Consider the following 16262-nt stretch of genomic DNA (forward strand, 5'->3'; position numbering starts at 1 on the left):
AGGCCAGAGGAGACGGGCACAGAAAGCACAGACCCGAGCAGCGCCAGCGGACAGACCAGCGAGGAGCAGAGCTGTCTAGCCTGGCCCCTGGGCTGCCTCACAGCTGTGCTGTTTTCACAGCCTTTTCACAACTGAGCTGTTTTGCACCGAATAAAGTTTCCTTCTTCACTACACCCCAAAGTGGGATTCCTGGCATTGAATCGGTGCCAATGATCATCAGTTGACACGCGTCACGTGAGGAAAGTCAGAACAATAATAAAATTCAGAAGGAAGAAGAGCCTCTTCTTTATCAAATAAAACTGGCTTTAAATTTGCCAAAAAACTAGCAGTTTTTGATCGTTCATTACAAATACTATACCAACACATAAATTATAAGGAATCAGTCCCCCACCGTGGCTAAATTAGGATTGATGCCATCACTAACCTTATGAACAAATATTCCCAACATAGCCATTGCCCTGGATTAATAAACTGTAGAAAAACAAGATGCCTGGGCCCAGAGTAGGTGACTGTAGATGACTGTACACCATGGAGATGTGGAGGGCCAAGGGGGAGCTGCATACCTAATGCTTTACCACCCTCTCATTATTGACCAACAGGTCACCTATTCATTTGGAAGTTTCTCCTTCGATGTTTTTCAAACCTGCTTCTGAGGTCTTGGCTTCAGGCTCCATTGCAAGGACTAACAGCCACTTTGTACCTGACAACTGCCTGCATAGAGCTGGCAGATCTAACCTGTCCACATTGCCACAGTTCAACAAGCCACGCAACTGTCAAGGGGGGTGAACCTGAAGCAAGAACAGAAGGTTCAGTAGACACTCTTCTGACCACATTCTCTCATGTTTTTGCTATGAAATTCACAATTTTAACTGTTTAAAAGTGTACAATTCAGTAGTTTTAAGTATTAAGGCATACCTCATTTTATTGTGCTTCGTAAATATTGCACTTTTTGCAAATAGCAGGTGTTGGGAAAATTGGACCAGATAGATGCAAAAAAAAAAAAAAAATGAAACTAGACCACCAATTTACACCATACACATGAATAAACTCGACAATGGAGGGAAAGGGAGACATATAGAATACTTTAAACAATAAAGAATTTTTTAAAAAGAATAAACTCAAGATGGACAAAAGACTTAAATATAAGTTTTGAAACCATAAAAATCCTAGAAGAAACCATAGGCAGCAAAATCTCAGACATCTCTCATAGCAATATGTTTATGGATACATCTCCTAGGACAAAGGAATCTAAGGAGAAAATAAACAAATGGGGCTACATCAAAATAAAAAGCTTCTGCACAGCAAAAGAAACCATCATCAAAACGAAAAGGGAACCCACTTGTATGGGAGAACATATTGGCAATGATACATCTGATAAAAGGTTAATATCCAAAATAAATAGGGAACTCATACAACTTAACAAAAAGAAGACAACCCAATTACAAAATGGGCAAAGGACCTAAATAAACACTTCTCTAAAGCACACATACAAATGGCCAAGAGACATCTGAAAAAATGCTCAAAGTCACTGGTCATCAGAGATATGCAAATTATAATGACAAGGAGGTATCACCTCACACCTGACAGATGGCTGCCATCAATAAACTAGAGGCCCGGTGCATGAAATTTGTGTACTCAGGGGGAGAGGGTCCCTCAGCCCGGCCTGTGCCCTCTCACAGTCTGGGAGCCCCATGATGGATGGCCCCGCAAAGGGAGGGCCGGGGCTTCGTGATGGATCACCCCCGCAGAGGGAGGCCCTGTGGAGGCCCCACCCACCCACCACAGCACCCCTGTGGGGTAGCCTGGGCCTCCTTCTTTGGGGCAATCGTGGAGCCCCTTGATTGATCGATCGCCCTGCCAGCCAGTGGACTGGGCCTCCCTCTGCAGGGCGATCATGGGGCGATGGCTGGGCCCCCGACCAATCGCATCACACCCACCTTGGTTGGCCTGGCGCCAGTAGGTGTCATAGCGTGGTCATCCAGATAGTCATTCCACTGTTCAGCCATTCAGTCAATTTGCATATTATGCTTTTATTATTATAGATAAGTTCATCAGTTTATTTTGTTCATTAGATTCCACATTTGAGTGAGATCATGCGATACTTGTATTTCTCTGACTGGTTTATTTCACTTAGCATAATACTCTCCAGGTCCCTCCATGCTGTCTCAAAGGGTAAGAGATTCTTCTTTTTTACTGCTGCATAGTATCCCATGGTATAAATGTACCAAAACCTTTTATCCACTCATCTATTGATGGGCATTTGGGCTGTTTCCAGATCTTACCTATTGTAAATTGTGCTGCTATGAACATAGGAGTTCATACATTCTTTCTGATTGGTGTTTCGGGTTTCTTAAGTTATATTCCTAAAAGTGGTATCACTGGGTCAAATGGAAGTTCCATATTTAATTTTTGAGGAAACTCCACACTGTTTTCCATAATGGCTGCAAGTCTGCATTCCCACCAGCAGTGTACTAGGGTTCCCTTTTCTCCACATCCTCGCCAGCACTTGTCATTTGTATGCTCTTGCCTCCTTTGTCAAATATTAATTGAGCATAATGGCTTGAATCAATTTCTGGAATCTCTGTTCTGTTCCATTGATCTATATGTCTGTTCTTGTGCTAGTATCAGGCTGTTTTGATTACAGTGGCTTGGTAATATAGCTTGATATCTGGAATTGTGATCCCTCCAACTTTGTTCTTCTTTCTCAAGATTGCTGCAACTCTTTGGGTCTTGTTGTTGTTGTTGTTGTTGTTACAAAGGCGTTTAGTTTATTCTCATCAGTGTCACTGAGGTTCTCATGTTCACATTTCCCAGTGTGCTCCTCTCCCTACAGTAGTTAATGTGCAATCTCACTTACAGGCTGAGGTGAGGGGGGTTGGCCCAGAGAAGGGCAGGTGTTGGCACTCCATGTGGTCAAAACAGGTGGCCTGTCCTTCGGGAACAGGGGCAGCGAGAGGAGGCCTCCGGTCTTTTTTTGCATAGATTGGTGATTCTCCATTCATTCAGGGTCTTTTTTGGCTCCATATAAATTTTTGGAGTATTTGTTCTAGATCCGTGAAATATGCTGTTGGTATTTTAATGGGGATTGCATTGAATCTGTAGATGGCTTTGGGTAGTATGAACATTTTAATGATGTTGATTCTACCAATCCATGAACACAGTATACTCTTGTTTATATCTTCCTCTATTTTTTCAAAGTCCTGTAGTTTTCTGAGTTACCTCCTTGGTTAAATTTATTCCTAAGTATCTTAATTTTTTTGTTATCGTGGTAAATGGGATTGTTTGTTTAGTTTCTCTTTCTGAGAATTTGTAATCGGTTTCTGGGTGTTAATTTTGTATCTTTCTACATTGCCAAATTCATTTATTAAATCTAGTGTTTTTTTTTGTAGAATCTATAGGGTTTTCTATGTACAATATCATGTCATCTGCAAACAATGGCAGTTTTACTACCTCCTTTCCAATGTGGATGCCTTTTATTTCTTCTTCTTTTCTGATCACTGTGGCTAGGACTTCCAGTGCTATCTATATATATAAACACCTAAGCAACCAGATGACTGGACAACCAGGTGACCAGCCGGTAGCTATGATGCACACTGACCAGCAGGGGGCAGACGCTCAATGCGGGAGCTGCCCCTGGTGGTCAGTGCACTCCCACAGCGGGAGCGCCGTTCCGCTGACAGAGGGGCACCAGACGCCAGGCTCATGGCTGGGGAGCGCTGCTGTGGTAGCCCAAGCTTCTCCCCTGGACACTCCCCCTGCTCGCTGGAGCAGCTGTGGTGGCAGGCTCAGCAGGCTCCGGATGAGCAGGAGCAGTGCCTCGCCCAGCCCAGGCTCGGGCTCCTCCCCAGCCACCTGCGGCTTCACACTCTACTTCGAGCTGTGCAGGATGCGATGCGCACAGCGGGCTGGAGCACGATGAGCTGGAGGGAAGGCCAGGCTGAGGCGGTGAGGAGGTCCACTGAGGTTGAATAAGAGTGATGAAAGCAGACATCCCTGTCTTGTTCCTGTTCTTAGTGGAAATGGTTTTAGTTTTTGCCCATTGAGTATGTTCGCTGTAGGTTTGTCATATATGGCCTTTATTATGTTGAGATATGATCCCTCTGTTCCCACTTTGCTGAGGGCTTTTATCAAAAACTAGAGGCCAGGTGCACGACATTCATGCACTGGGGACGGGGGGGGGGGTTCCCTCAGCCTGGCCTGTGCCCTCTCGCAGTCTGGGACCCCTCGGGGGATGTCCGCCTACCAACTTAGGCCCGCCTCTGCCAGCAGTTGGACATCCCCCGAGGGGTCCTTAGCACTGCCGCAGAGGAGGGAGAGGCTCCCGCCACTGCCGCTGCACTCGCCAGCCATTAGCCTGGCTTCTGGCTGAGTGGCACTTTCTCTGTGGGCGTGCACTGACCACCAGGGGGCAGCTCCTGCATTGAGCATCTGCCCCCTGGTGGTCAGTGCGCATCATAGCGACCAGTCATTCCACTGTTCGGTTGATTTGCATATTAGGGTTTATTATATAGAATGGGTGTTGAATTTTGTCAAATGCTTTTTCTATGTCTATTGATATGATCATGTGATTTTTGTCTTTCAGTTTGTTTATGTGATGTATCACATTTATTGATTTGTGAATATTGTACCAGCCTTGCATTCCTGGAATAAATCCCACTTGGTTATGGTGTATGATCTTTTCAATATATTGCTAGATCCGATTTGCTAATATTTTGTTAAGGATTTTAGCAACTATGTTCATCAGGGTTATTGGCCTGTAATTCTCTTTCTTTGTAGTGTCTTTTTCTGATTTTGGAATTAGGATGATGCTGGCCTCATCAAAAGAATTTGGAGGTGTTCCTTCCTCTTGGATTTTTTTGAATATTTGAGGAGTATAGGTGCTAGTTGTTCTTTGAAGTTTTGGTAAAACTCCCCTGTGAAGCTCTCCAGACCAGGGTTTTTGTTTGCTGTGAGATTTTTGATTACTGCTTCTATTTCCTCAGTTGTTACTGACCTATTCAGGTTTTTTTATTCTTCCTGATTCAATTTTGGAAGATTGGGAGTGTGGTTTTTTAGGAATTTGTCCATTTCATCCATATAGTCCAGCTTGTTGGCTTATAGTTGCTCACAGTATTCTCTTACAGTCCTTTGTATTTCTGTGGTGTCAGTTGTTACTTCACTGCTTTCATTTCTAATTTTATTTATTTGGGTCCTCTCTTTGTTTCTTGATGACGCTGGCTAATGGTTTATCTTTTCAAAGAACCAGCTTGTGGTTTCATTGATTTTTTTTCTATTATTATTATTATTATTATTATAGCCTCTATGTCATTTATTTCTGCTCTAATCTTTATTCTTTCCTTCCTTCTACTCACTTTGGGCTTTTCTTGTTGTTCTCTTTCTAATTATTTAAGTTGTAGGAGGTTAAATAGTTTATTATTAATTTTTCTAATTTTTTGAGGTAGGTCTATAGTGCTATGAATTTCCCTCTCAGGACTGCTTTTGCTGTGTCCCAGAGATTTGGGGGTTGTTGTGTGTTTATTTTCATTTGTTTCCAGGAAGTTTTTTGTGTCTTTCTTGATCTCATTGGTAACCCATTCAGTGTTTAATAGCATGCTATTTAGCCTCCATGTGTTTGAATGTTTTGGGGTGTTTTTACTGTAGTTGATTTCTAATTTCATGATCTAAGAAGATGCCTGATTTGATTTCAATCTTCTTAAACTTGTAGAGACTTTTTTTGTGTCCTAACAAGTGGTCTATCCTTGTGAATGACCCATGTGCACTTGAGAAGAATGTATATTCTGCAGTTTTGAGGCGAAATGTTCTATAAATGTTAATTAAGTCCATCTGATCCTGTGTGTTCTCTGTTTCCTTATTAACTTTTTTTGTTTGGAAGATATCTCCAGTGAAGTCAGTAGGTTGTTAAAGTCCCCTAACAGGACTGTATTGTTGTTGATCTCTCTCTTAAAGTCCTCTAGAAGTTTTATATATATATTTAGGGGCTCCTATATTGGATACATAAATGTTTACCAGGGTTATATCCTCTTGTTAGATCGATCCCTTTAGTATTATGTAGTGACCTTTGTTGTCTCTCGTGATGGCCTTCATTTTGAAGTCTATTTTGTCAGATATGAGTGTTGCTACCCCAGCCTTTTTTTTTTTCTTCATTTGCCTAGAAAAAATTTTTTCATCCCTTCACTCTCATCCTGTGTGAGTCTTTTGTTCTGAGGTGGGTCTCTTGTAGACAGCATATATTTGGTTCATGTTTTTATATCCATTCAGCTACTCTATGTCTTTTGATTGTAGCATTTAATCCATTTACATTTAGGCTTATTATTGATAGGCACTTATTTATTGCCATTTTAATTTGTTATGCCTATGTTTCTCTCTATATATATTTCTTCTTCTCATTGCAGCAGTTCCTTTAGTATTTCTTGCAGTGCTGGTTTGGTGGTGATAAATTCCTTTAGCCTTTTTTTGTCTGGGAAGCTCTTTATTTAACCATTTATTTGTAACTAGTGGCTCAGTGCACGAAATTCTTGCTCATTAAAAGGGAATTAGAGGAAATATTTTAATATTGCTATTTGCCCTTTCTCTATAATAGAAGTATTGGAGATTAAAGAAAATTAGTAAAATGTATATGAAAATCTTCCTCCTGTCTGAGTCTGGGGTACACCACAGGAACCAGAGTCAAGTCCCTGCCCTCCCAAGTGTGCCTCAAAAACACGCGAAACCCAGACCCAGCCTGCCCCACCCCTGTCAAGCCCTGCCGGGTGAGGGACGCGACCTCAGGTCTCCTGGCCCAGGATGGAGTGCATGGCCTGAGGTCCCCTGGCCCGGGCCAGGAGAGCGGGCATGCCTTGAGGTCCCCATCAAGCCCACTCTGCTTTCCTACATGTAAGGGAGTAATATTTATTAAGCAACTACTATGTGCTAAGCTCATGCATTTTCTCACTCCACACTCATCACCACTCAGAGAAGTAAGTGTGACTGTTATCCCTATTTTATAGATGAGAAAACTGAGGTTTAAAGAGGTGAGGTGACCTGCCTGAGGTCATACAACCGGACTCCAGGGCCCACACTTTCTAATACACCAGCTCACGCCTTGCCGGCAGTTCTCACTTCTCCTCCCAAAAACACACACAGTTTTGAGTTTGTTTTGCAAGTTTGAAGGTAGAGGTCAGCCTCCCCAGGTCACAGAGGGAAAAGCTGCCCAAGGAACACACAGCCAGTAATGAGTCAGAGCCAAGAGTCACACTCAGCAGCCACATGCAGGAGAACGGAGAGGCTTAGCCAGACTGTAATTCTCCCTCCTGGTTGTGTGTACTGAGCGAGTGAGACCGCCGCTGGGAGCTTCATTTCCTCATCTGTACAATGTTTATAGATGATCAAATTGGACTTCTGTTCAAGGTAACAAACCAAGACAGCAGGTCCTCAAATAATGTTTCATTCAACGTCATTTTGTTTTAACATTGATGAGATGCCATAGGAACTTAACTCTTGTTTATATCAATTAGCAACACTGGTTTCATTATACATCATTTCTCTCAAAGTCTCAGAGCCTATTGACAATGCTAAATAAGGGCTTACTGTACACACTGCAGCCATCCATCCCACCCCAAACACTGAAAATGACAGGAAAACGCTAACATGAACAAGAGGCCATAGCAGAGGTACCACTGACTGCCGGGAGCCGGTCCATCCTTGCTGTTTCAAGGGACCTGGCATATATAGCATACGGTTCTTAATATGTTTGCTCACCTTCTTGGCGCTGTGTTTTAACCAAGGTCACCTCTCCGAGAAAGGTTGAATCCCCAGGTAGGGATTTTCCCCTGAAGTTAGGGAGGGAATAAAACCCCTCAACTAAGTGCCAGGCGGGTGATTAATCACTTTAACTACGAACAATCATGCTTAAGCTACATAATCTTTACTCCCTGGAATGGAGATAAGAAACGCCCTAACCTTTGGAATAGAGATTGATAGGATTGAATCAACTGGTATAAATACAGATGTAACTAGACAGCAAGACTCAGAACTTAGGACACAGGGCTTGGAAGACAGGACCAAGAGAGACAGAGCCTAGGCACAGAACCTACACAGAACGTTCTCTAGAGACAGAAGAACTTCGCTGGAGAGAGCATGCCGGAGGATCCTGGACAGGGACTGGCCTTGGAGCCTGGAGGCGGAGCCTGAAGAGAGGGCATGGCAGGGGATCCTGGACTGAACCTGACTGCCGAGATTGGCAGGAGAGCCTGACTAGAACCTGGTGACCGAACCTGGCTGGAGATCTCAGACAGAACCTGGCTGGAGAGCCTAAGCAGAACCTCTCTGGAGATCGAGACCAGAACTTGGCTGGAGATCCTGGCTAGAGATCCTGGCTAGGCTGCTGATCAACTGAACGCTGTCTCCGTGCCCTTCCTTCTTCGCCGACTCCGTCTACACCTTTGGGGACCCCTGGACCCGCTGGGGTTGGACCCCGGCAACTGACAAGGGTTTAAGCCCCCCTCCTCCCATGGGAGTGCTGAGGCCCCAAATATATGAGGTCAAGATCATGTGACCAGGTGCACATTGGAGAATATCCTGAAGTGACAACGAAGTCACCCCTTCATAAAGTTCCCCAAACTCCCCCGCTAGGAGAATTTACATCTGAAGACCTAGAGATTAAGAGCAACCTAAAATAAGGTTTAACAACAGATAAGGGTGTCCCCCCAAAATGTAAACATACTTAACAGCTGGTAGCTCAATTGCTGTTTCTTTCTTTTCCGGTTTAACCCACTGGAATTAATCGTTATTCAAAGTCTGTATACACTTTGGGCGACACCTGTGTATTAAAGGACTCAAAGAGATAAAAGGAGGAATAACTGCCATAAAACAAGAACAGGAGACTATGAAACAAACACTGGCAGATGTGAAAGAGCTCAGACACAAAGGTAGAGTTGCTGGAATAAGTGGGGACTCAGAACTGGGAAGCAATTTAACGAGGCCACATCAGATTTTAGTGGCGGACACAGAACCAGAACCAGAACCAAGTTGAGCTTGGGAGTTAGGTTCTCCAAGGAGAAGAGATGTTCCCTCCCGCATTCTTGTTCTCTTTTCTTTCCCTGGAGTGGAAAGCTGGTACTGAGCTGAACCCCAAAGCCCCCTCCTAGCTGAGAATCAGGGCTTCTATTCCTCCACTGGACAGCGTGAGAAGTTCTTTTTGAGATGGAGCTGTCCTCTGGAGCTGAACTAAGTTAAATGGACTCTTAATATCTGAAGAGGAATTGGTTAAGTAAAGCCTCGAAAAGCCGCCAATAGAATTGCTTCTTACATATTGGTCACTGGATGCCGAGTTTGTTCCTTAGCCTCTCTGAGCCTCAGTTTCCTCATCTGTAAAGTGGGTTTAAGGGTCCCCGCCATAGGCAGGTGTTTTGAAAATTAGATGGAAAATTGCATCTAAAGGACATTCCGCACATCCGAGTGTTCTCCCACAGAATACCTTCCTCGGGCTTTGCAGCCCTGCCGTTTGAGTTCAAAGGCACCCCAGTCAAGAACAAAGCTGTAGGCAGATGGGACCCCAGCCTCCAACAGAGAACAGAGAAATGTAAAACCGGAAAGAAGAGCTCCAGTCCCTCCCTCCCACTCGGCCGGAGGGCAGCGCTTTGCTCTTGCTCGGAGGTTACACGCGTTCTCTGCGGGGGACATCACGTGTTCTCACAGGCACCCCTGAGAGCGCGGCCCGCCCCGCGGCCACAGCACCGCGCCCCTGTCTTCATCCCACAGTCAGAGCTCACTTCCCACCGGAAGTTGGAGAGGAGCGTTTAAATGCGAGCGCCGAGGCTTTGGGCCGGTGCTCTTGGCCCCACGCTAGTCCCCGTGCCTTCCATCCCCTCCTCCGGCTCCGAAGGCATGGGTGGGGGCAGCTGGGGTAGGAAGGACCGCGGGGCTGTGCCCAGCCCAGTCCAGCCCATTCCTCCAAAGGCCTTAGCAGACCAAAGTCTCAGAATGGGTTCAATCGGCTTTACGTCCGCTGGCAGGGTATCACACAGGCCCGTGTGCAGCGTGGGCGGGTGTGGGCTCAGAGCCTTGTACGTGCCAAGCCCAAGGTGCCCACCTCGCTTGGAGTAAAAGCCAAAGAACCCTGCACACTCGCCCCCACCGCGGGCCCCTGCCCTCACCCACTCTGCTCAGCGGCGCCGCCTCCTCGCTGTGCCTCCACACACTGCGATATCCCACCTCAGGGCCTTTGCACGGCGGTTCCCTCTGCCTGGCACACTCTCCCCCAAATATCAGCTGGCTGCTCTCTCTCCGGATGCCCAGGACCCTCTCTGAACCCAGGGGAGAGTCCCTGGACCCGCCCAGAGTCTGTGGCTGAGGCCTTCTGGACCCCACACACCCAGGCCCATCCGAGCCCCTCAGACTCAACCATAAAGTCCAGGGAAAGAGCCTCATCCGGGGCCTCGGAGGCACAGCATCCAGCCCTGTGCCCCACCAAGGATTACCTTCCCAGGGCCAGCCTGGGGGGGGGGGGCGGGGGGAGGTTAGGGCTCCCTCCTCTTCCCCATGCGCCTGGGGGGGGCGGGGGGAGGTTAGGGGGTCCCTCCTCTTCCCCATGCGCAGGGCCCAGAGCCCCCAGGCACCTGCTACAGCCTATGCATACATACAGCAAGCGCTCAACACACGTTGAGTGGAAACAGGTCAGGAGGGCCAGCAGAGGCGAGGTGCAGGTGGGGGGGCAGGTCAGCAAGTTAGGAAAGTTCCCTGGCAAGTGGAATGGGAAACCGAGCCAGGCAGATGGCTCGTGTACCCCAAGATCTTACCTCCCCTAACCAAAGGCTCTTAGGAGCAGATGGCTTCCCTCTCCCCTCCCCAACCAGGGAGCTAGCTTAAGTCACCCTAGGGCAGGGGTGGGCAACCCCTGGCACGCGTGCCAAACATGGCACGCCAGTAACTTTTGCTGGCACGAGAAACCCGCTCTTATAATCTTCCATTTACAATTTTTTTCTTAATATCGACTTCTTTATTTTTCAGATAAATTCAGTGTAGGTGCATCTTAGAGAAATAAATAATTTTACATAACAAGTTATCTTAAAGACCATAGACATGGATTGACGAGAGAGGGGAAGAGCAATTTCTATGCCTCTGCCTTAACTCTCTCTGCCTTCCTAGATCCGACCAGTGTTTTGGTTTCATCCACATACGCTTGTGAGTCTTTGTTCTCAGTGGTGAATTTTGTTAAGTCTCGTAATAGGAGTAGCCTGACGGATGAAAGTAGTAGCTCGTGCATATCTCTGAAGGTCACGAAATATAAACCTGATGTAAAATGTCTGTCATCAGTGATGCAGCAGCAAGAGTCCCACTGATAATATCAAACGGAGTCATAAAGTTTTCTGTCGGACTATCAGTGTACGTGTATACATTAAAAAATAAATATATTTTTCATCATCATATACTGTGTTATTGTCGCTCGAATGATTTTCATTATTTCTTCAAGGTTCTCCACATACGTACACCTTAAGAGATATCAAGTAGGCGTAACATGTTCTCAAAAAATTAGGGTTGGCACGCAGAAGAATTTTGAGTCAGAGATTTTGCTGGTTTTGGCACGCACTCACAAAAAGGTTGCCCACCCCTGCCCTAGGGCCTAGGCAGGGAGATCGCTAACAGGGACCCAAGTAGTGGCAGCCATACCCAAGATGGATAACCCAGGGGAATAACTAACAAAACAACTAGAGCCCGACAAGTCCAAGATGGAGGTGAAGCTGACCAGAGAACGACCCCTCTCCCCTCTGCGCTCACTCAGAGGCATCAGCACAACCACGGACACACCTGGAAAGCTGAGGCGTGTTGCTGGATCCTCCCCTGACACCGCCCCTAAAATGCCCGCTTCTAGAAAACTTACAGAAACCTCAGGACAAGGGAGCTGGCGGCACTCTCCCTCGGGCACCGCCCCCCCCCCCTTTCCTCAGGTGCTGCTTTTACAGACCTCCTAAGCTCCAAGGCACTCCTCTTGCCTCACCTTTCAAAGGGCCACAGCAGCCCTGGCTACCCTCACTTGGTCGCTGTGATCTTGCTACCAGGAAGGGGGCCTGGCCCTTAGCGGCCCGCCTGGCCCGGCCTCTAGTGTGTGGGCTCTTGACTTTGTGCAGGAAACATTTCACAACAGGAGTCCAGGTGACTGCGCGGGGACATTTATTAAAGCTGCGGGCACTGGAGCGAGGAAGGGCTTCGCACAGAAGCCACAGGAGAGCCCGGCTGCGCTGCCCTCGCTCTCTGGGCAGGCAGAACAGAGGGCCTGGGGACAGGTTCGGGGATTCGCCGGGGTTGAGCTGCCGCTGCCCACTGCTTCGTTTCGCTTCTCCTGCTGCCAGTCTCGTGGGTTCCCTGAGAGCAGTGGTTCTCAACCTTGGCTGCACATTAGAATACATTAGAATCACCTGGGAATCTTTTTAAAATCCTGATTTCTGGGCCTCATCCTCCAGAAATTGTTTCTCTGTTATGGGGTGAGGCCACCACATTAGTAACAAAGAAACAGAATTTCCGGAGGATGAGGCCCAGAAATCAGGATTTTAAAAAAGATCCCCAGGTGATTCTCATGTGCAGCCAAGGTTGAGAACCACTGCCCTAGAGTTTAGGAGATGCAAGCCTATGGGGAAGAAGGGGAAGGGGGAGGGATGACATCTCTGCTGATTGGTCAGCGCCAGGGCAGGGGGCATCATTAGTCAGTAGTCATCTCAGCTGGTCCTGATGTCGCCCACCTGGCTGTGCTGCTTCTCTGGGCCTGGAGCTGGAACACAGCTGAGGCCTAGATGTTCTCTCCAGGAACGTGACCTGTATCTGCTGCAAATTGCTCGGCCAGTTTGTTCAGCTGTCAGTGTCCTTATTCCACGTGTCCTGCTCACTGGCCTCTTAATCTTGCTGCTTCTGCCCTAAGCCCTTCCTCTGATGCACGTCCCCAGCTTTAATGAACGTTCTCTCAGAATGACCCGGACTTGTGTCTTGAATTCTTCCCTGCACAGTCCAGTCCGCACATCCGAGACCATGCAGGGACAGACCCACCTGGGTGCTGGCCCACCCAGTGAGAGAGCCAGGTGGAAACAGAGAAAGACAGACAGATTGCAAAACACAGAGAACAAGAAACACAGAAAGAAGGAAAGATGAGCAAAGCTGATCTTCACTACTGAACCCCAAGACACACCGCACAGCGCCCAGGGTCCAGCAGACAACAGCCCAAGGTCTGTGTGAGCTCACCGCCTGCAGCTGACACGGCATCGCCCTCAGCAGCTGGACTCCCTGGGAGCCACCCCAGACCCACACCAACCCTGGAGCAGCAGGGCCCTGTGCAGCCAGGCCCCCACAGCCAACCAGAGACCTCAACAGCCCAGCCTGCCAACAGCTCGCGCCCCAGCCCTTGAAGGAGCCCCCGCAGGCTCTGCCACAACACAGTCCCCTAGGTCTGTACAACCGCTTCTCCACACAGTCGGGCCCCCGCAGCCAGCCCCAACCCTCCTCCACAGCCAGAGCCAGAAACAGTGCCCCGGAGCCCCGCAACAGCCGACCCCTCTCTCCCCCAGGCCCATCACACCGCACCCCACCCTGGCTAATGGCTGTGCAAGGCCTGAAGATGACAGGGCCTTTTCAGAGGTGCCCGTAAGTAACCTGGGACTGTCATTCAATTCATGTTAAGACCCTCTGTTGAAAGCAGCTGCAGCCGGGGGCAGGGGTGCTATGATTGGGGAACCCTGGAAGAAAAGTGGTTTTGGGGTGAATGGATTGCAAGGGACAGGACGGCGCGGGGTGGGGGGCACCTGGAGACCAGGGAGGAGCCTGGGGTCGCGCCCCAGGCAGAAGAGACACCCAGAAGCAGGGCTGGCGGCAAGGCCCGAATGGAGGAGCTGAGCGGCCTTGGCTTCGGGAACAGCGTCCCCTGGTGGTGAATGTGTGGAACCGCACCCTCTTATTGGTTCAACAAGCACTTATTGCAGTGGTTCTCAACCTTCCTCATGCCGCGACCCTTTAACACAGTTCCTCATGTGGTGGTGACCCCCAACCATAAAATTATTTTCGTTGCTACTTCATAACTGTAATGTTGCTACTGTTATGAATCGTCATGTAAATATCTGATATGCAGGATGTATTTTCATGGTTACAAATTGAACATAATGAAAGCATAGTGATTCATCACAAAAACAGTATGTAATTATATATGTGTTTTCCGATGGTCTGAGGCGACCCCTGTGAAAGGGTCGTGACCCACAGGTTGAGAACCGCTGCTTGATTGGAAGTGCACACAGCGTTCCGTGCATTGGACACTCCGAGTGGGTCACCGTTAGAACCTCCGTCCTATAAAATGATTTCCAGCAATAATAAAATAAAAATTAATGACTGAAAGAAATGCCGACAGAGAGAATTTATTTCCTTTATGATATATTTCATCTAATAATGTGAATTATCCCATAACTAACAAGAAAATTTAGTAAAACTGAAATATCTGCGAACAGAATTTGGGAAGCCACGAAATTGTACCATTGATGTGACTGTTTTCTTGATTTGCTCATTAGTTTAAAAACCATGTTTACATTTTAATGGTGTTATTCAAATTCAGTAATTTGGTTCATGTATGAACTGATATACATTTTCCAACTAAAGTTATTGTATCTCACAGTTTGCACAGCCTCACTGGTTTACATTTTAAACCCAAAAATCTCCAAGTGGTCACAGAGAATGACAAAAATGGGAGTAATTCGAGTTTGTGTCTTTAACTTTAGGGTCTCTGCACTCTCCTGGTCTGTTTTCACTCTAAATGCAGGGCTCGGAGACCCTCAGAAAATTCCACACCTTTACAAACACTTGTATGTGCTAGGGGCAGGGGCCTGACAAAAAAGAATTACTAAGTAGGCTGAGGGGCAGGGATCATGGGAGAGAAAAATTGCTAATTATCTCGCTAAAAAAGCAATGTGTTATGATTGAACCCAGCCAGGTGTGACCCTGCTCGTAAACTTTATGTAAACTTTTTACCCTGCCAGTACTAGGAACGGCTAATGAACCGCTCTGAAGTTTGTTTTTTCTTTTTTTAAAAAAAAATACTTTGTAGTGTTGCAGATAAAAGGTCTTGCTGTACTCTTGGTCTGCACTGCAAGCTGTGGGCTCTTACCGGAAAGACACGGCTGGCAGTCAGCTGGCTAGCTTAATAAAGGCTCTTAAAATTTAAATTCTGAGTCGGTGGTCTAACCCATAACACACTCTCCAAACACACGCACAGCTGGGCCTCCGTGTGTCAGCTGGCGGTCTAGCTGAGGGGCCTCTGAATTCACCTCCATGTAGACTACAAAGTTCATTAAATATGCTCATATGAAGCTTAGGGATCAAGTACGAAAACCTCAACAGTAAATGGTGACATCACAGCAAGGTCTGAACCTGTTCATCCATTTCCTGGTCTCGATCATGTACTCACGGGCCACGAAGGCTCGGGGTCTGCTCTCAGGGTCACCCATCGGGCCTCACGCTCCCTCTGCACAGCGGCTGGAGCCCCCAGCCCTCCCCATAACCGCACGAAAGGCCACAGGCAGCCCGGCCTCCACCGGTGAGAGGAACGCCGCCTTCCCAGAAGCCACGGAGCACCTCCTGGCCTTTCCTGGGCTCTGAGCCGCGGAGGCGGGGGCGGGGGGGGCGAGGGGGCTGGGGGGGCGGGGCGGGGGGGGCGGGGGGGGGCCCTGTGCCGCCCTTGAGCCAATCACTCTGGAGGCGGAGCCAAGAGAACCAGGCATTGACCGGGGCCTGGGACGGCGCATCACACGGGGGAGCGGGGGGGGGGGGGGGGGGGGGGGGGGGGGGAGCTGGTTCGGCAAAGAAATGCAGGCACCTGGCTTCATTTCACCCCACCTGCTGGGTTCTGCGATCCAACATCCCAACTTTCCATGTGGGTAAACTGAGGCCACAAGAGCTTAGGGACAGGTCTGAGCGGGACTGAGCTGGCACTTGGGGCACCCAGTGATGGAAACTCCAGCGATGACCGGCCCAGGAAGAAAGGCTGGACAGCGGAGCAGGACGCTGGGTGGTAGAATCACCTGAAGACACTTTAAAATGCACCGATGCCGGGGGCGAGAGGGAGGGGGAGGGTCAGCAGCTGGTCAGGTCTCTCCAGGTGACGCCATCATGCAGTCACGGAGGTAGCGTCGCTGAGGCTCCGCGTGCACACAGCCCCACACTTACCTGCCTTGGTTTCCCCAATAGCCCCTCACTTGAATGAAGACTTCCCAGGGCACAGGAGTGGGAAAGCCAGCCTCACACAAGGAAAGTTGTTCTCA

Source organism: Myotis daubentonii, chromosome 12 (genome assembly GCF_963259705.1).
Source record: "Myotis daubentonii chromosome 12, mMyoDau2.1, whole genome shotgun sequence".
NCBI lineage: Eukaryota > Metazoa > Chordata > Mammalia > Chiroptera > Vespertilionidae > Myotis > Myotis daubentonii.